We start from the raw sequence: 4,640 nt of genomic DNA on the forward strand, positions 1-4,640 counted from the left end.
AGAAGTAAAATTTAAATGGGGCATAGCCAGGCTTCTTTCAGAAATATCCAATTAGAACAAACTGGCGGTTGCCAGAGGGGTGGGGAATGGGGGGGATGGGCAAAATGATTGGTAGGAGGTACAGGCTTTCAGTAATGAAATGAATAAGTCAGGGAGATGAAAAGTAAAGTACAGCATGGGCGGGGGGCGCCTGGGTGGCTCAGTCGTTAAGCGTCTGCCTTCAGCTCAGGTCATGATCCCGGGGTCCTGGGATCGAGCCCCACATCGGGCTCCCTGCTCCGTGGGAAGCCTGCTTCTCTCTCTCCCACTCCCCCTGCTTGTGTTCTCTCTCTGTCAAATAAATAAAATCTTAAAAAAAAAAAAAAAGAAAAGTACAGCATAGGGCATATGGTCAATGGTACTGTAATTGTGCTGTATGGTGACGGTAGCTATACTTGTGAGCACAGCATAAGGTACAGAGTTGTGGAATCCCTATGTTGCACACCTGAAACTAATATAAATTGTGTCAACTGCACTTCCATTTAAATATATAATATATAAACATGAACATTTTTATATATGATACAAAATATTTTAATATAAAATTAAATATTTTAATAAAATTTAATAAAATATAATTTTAAAACTATATATATATCCAGTTAGAAGCAGCTTTTTGCTTTGCATTAAGCCAAGCTTCTGTCAGCACGCTGGTCCATTAGGTCTACTGCTTGCTAGTAGTGGAACAATATTTACGTTCAGGTGAAGTTTTTTCCCTGTTTTTGGATTTGAATTTTAATCTACATGTTACTGGTTTATGTAACATACATGTTTCTAACCCTGATTTAACAAACATATACCATACTGAAGTATTTCTCTTGAAATATGCAGGTCTTTTATTTCCTCCTTTCTTATTTCATAAAATCTCAAATTTTGTTTCCTTTCTAAGCTATACTGCTTAGAAAGGTCTGCCTTGGACCCCATTCACTAATGTTTATTACTAAAAACTGTCACCAGTATACCATTTTATGTATAGCACTGTGAGTACTAAATACCAAATCTACTATATAGATCCCTTGGAAAGCAGTGTATCAAAGTTCCTGTACTGAGATACTGAAATTCAGTCACACATGATCTTTGATTCCTCATTCTATATAATTCAATTAAATATTTGTGTTAAATCTGAAACTTAATATAGGACTCTAATAAGATTTCTTTTCTTCAGAATAAAGCTGAGGAATATCTGCACTTAACAATCCTGACAGACTCGTTACAGACATTTTTTTTTTTTTCCACTTTCATTCCAAGGAGAAATAAGTAAGTTTACATAACTGACCTGGCCATTACTTAGAGCAGGTCACAGCGCCCCCCTGCTGGCTCCTGCCTCTGGGGCTGAACCACAGGTCTCACCAGTGGAGCACCCTTAAGAAGTTTTGGTATTTACCTGCTTTGCGTTCTTTAGATTCTATAAAAGGGTCTTTTATTTTAATAGGATTTTCTTGATGTTGTTTGGCTTGGGAATCTGGGTAACAAGTAAAGCCACGCCTTTAAGAATCTTTAATCCATAATTGTTTTTAACCGTAGGGGTTGAGGACTGATAGATTTGATTTGTTATTTTTCTTTATGCCACTGTTCCTAAATTGTGAAACATGATTGTATTTTATAAAGCCAAACCTAGTTTGCTCTGTTAAGAGATTTTGGAGTTTAGCAGCCTGATTTAGTCTAAAATGTTTTACCATCTGCACTTATTTTTTCTGTGTTATCATCATGATTACCATCCTTTCTTTGTCCCTTCCTGCTAAAGATCCATTTCTCTTCCCACAAATTTCACTTCTCTGTAATCAAACACAGTACTTTATCTCCTTTCATTTTTTTCCCTAAATCCCCACATTATCCAAGACCTAGCTTGTCGGTATCACCTTTTTCATGAAAACTTTCCCAAGTTTTAAGTCCTACTAATGTCATTCTATTCTAATAGCAACCCTTCTTCCTTAATCATTTAGTTGAATTTGATAATGCTATCCCTTTTTTGGGTAACCAACCTCCAGAATTCTAACAGGCATGTAACATACATTATTTCTGTTCTTAGCAGTTGGGCAGGGCAGCAGTTATTTTCCCCATTAGACAGATGAGGAAACCAAGGTCACGAGAATTTAAGAAACTCTCCCAGGAGTCTGCCTGCCTCACTCTGTGACTTTCCGATCTACACTCTGCAGAGCCATGATCCCCACCTCTCACTGTAACGCTCGGTCATGCATCCCTGGTGACCTAGTACTGTTTTCTGGTTATTTACCAAGTAGAAGACGTAAAAAATAGGTCTGTTGAACATGAACCAAACAAATGAAATAAAGGGACCCCTACATTTGTAAATGGAGTTGTGTTTTTAAACTGAGAATGATTTATACCAGCCCAGCTCCTTAAGAGTTGTATGGCTTCTGATGATTTAATCTAACAAACTATGTCACGATTTAGTCATTTTCTCGAAATCTCATTATTTATACCTCTTTTTCACTTTTCTCATAACTCCTCCTCATTCCAGAGTAGATTCTTCCAGGTGGCCAGTTCAGCAGCCTTTTTCCTCCATAGTTTTCCTTGAGCCTTCCCAAGAAATGTTTCTGTGGATATTCCTGAAATGGCTGCTTATAGGCATGTCTTTAAGAAGTAGTTTTGGGGCCCTTGGGTAACTCAGTCGGTTGAATGTCCGATGGTTTTGGCTCAGGTCATGATCTCAGGGTCATGGGATCAGGCCCTGCATTGGGCTCCACACTCAACGGGGAATCTGCTTGAGATTCTCTTCCCTCACCGTCTGCCCCTTCACTCACACATGTGCCCTCTCTCTCTCTAAAAAAAGAGAAAGTAGTCTTAATAATGTCTTTCCTATTCTGTAATGATTCAAAAGAACAGAGAAATATTAATTTTGCTTAAAGCTTAATTTTGAAATATGTCTTTATGTTGTCTAGTTTAGCCCTTTATTTCAAATCTGTTTACCCAGAGTATTCCATCTGGCAGTCAGTAAGAGCACATTTATTTCTAGACCCTCCAGTGTATCAGGTGCCATTCTAGGCATTGGGAACCCAAATACAAACAAGCCAACTCAGGCCTTGAGGAAATCAGTTTTGACACTGAAACAGAAGAGCACATCTCCCTCTCAAGCACCTCATAACCATCTCTCTACCTGCTCCTGATTTGGGTTATAAAATTTATAGAATTATAAATTAAACAGAGGCTGAGAACCATCTTTTTTTTTCCTTGACATGGAAACTGAGGCACAGAGAGTAGGTTAAATGACTGGAAGTCAGACAGAAAGATTTAAACCCAGACCTTCCAACTCCCAAACTGATAGCCTTTCTGCAGTCATTTGTTATATTAGTTTGTCATCTTCCTTCACCACGATGATCTGGATTTAAGGCCTCAAATTAGGCAGGAACTCCACTGTAGTTAGGGTCTTATATTTAAATTGAGAATTCTATTATAAAGGAAAGACCATCTTGGAAATACGTAGACATATAGACAAGTCACATCTATCTCATCCATCTAGGCTTGCTGCATTGACACTTAGAAAACACAACCAGGTACTACTAAGGTCTTTTTATTTATGCTCCATTAGCATGCATAGTGTTACAGCAAAACAAAATTTTCTGACCTCGTGGGACTTACATTCTAGTCAAGGGAAACAAAACAATAAGCTTTATAGTATGTCAGATGGTGAGAAGTGCTACGGACCAAAAACAAAAAGGGACCTTAGTGGTCTAAGAAAAGGAACAAGGGGACTAATTAAAAGACTCCTGCAATAGTTCAGATGAGAGGATGGCCCTTAAACTAGAGATGCCAGTGGAATGGCGAAAAGTGGTCATTTCTGGTATTCTGAAGGTAGATCCAAGAGGATCTCCTGACAGATTGGATATTGGGCGGGAGAGTAAGAAAGTCAAAGTTGACTCCTAGACTTTGGGCATGAGAGATTGGAAAGGTAACAGTTGCCATGTACTTAGCTGAGTCATGAATTCAGTGGCATCACTGTATGTGGTTTCAGAAATACAAGATACATGAGAAATTTCTCCCTCAAAATGCCTGCAGTCTAGTAAACAAGACAGACATAAATTCATGCACCCAATTATACTTCTTGTTTATTATGATGGGGGGTCTCAGCAAAGTGCTGTAAAAGTACATAGGAGAGAACAATGATCTCTAGCCAGGGAAGTGAGGAGAGATTCAAAGTAGAAGTTATGTCTGAACCCAGTTTACCATTCTTCTTGAGTTAGACATTACATGACTTGAGCTTAGAAAGATAAATTGGGGGCGCCTGGTGGCTCAGTCATTAAGCGTCTGCCTTCGGCTCACGTCATGATCCCAGGGTCCTGGGATTGAGCCCTGCATTGGGCCCCCTGCTCCTCGGGAAGCCTGCTTCTCCCTCTCCCACTCCCCCTGCTTGTGTTCCCTCTCTCACTATGTCTCTGTCAAATAAATGAATAAAATCTTCAAAGAAAGATAAATTGTATTATGTTCACAGAGCTAGAACAATAAAGCAGTAAAGCAGGCTGGTAGTTATTTTTTGATTCTATGTCAGACCACAATTACACGACTGACCAGAAAGAAAAGTCAAAATCAAGTACTCTTTCCAACCTAGGACTGTACGTACAAATATGTACTATTTTCCATTGCAG

The 4,640-nt window shown here is 39.0% G+C and overlaps 1 protein-coding gene across 1 annotated transcript in view; it reads left to right on the forward strand.

Annotated features, from left to right (window-relative positions):
- The window catches only part of SLC2A13 (solute carrier family 2 member 13), a 359,809-nt gene that overhangs the window by 350,130 nt on the left and 5,039 nt on the right, over positions 1-4,640 (forward strand). The window lies entirely within an intron of this gene.

This window comes from Mirounga leonina, unplaced genomic scaffold (genome assembly GCF_011800145.1).
Source record: "Mirounga leonina isolate KUSES-001 unplaced genomic scaffold, KU_Mleo_1.0 Mir_201, whole genome shotgun sequence".
NCBI classification, from domain to species: domain Eukaryota; kingdom Metazoa; phylum Chordata; class Mammalia; order Carnivora; family Phocidae; genus Mirounga; species Mirounga leonina.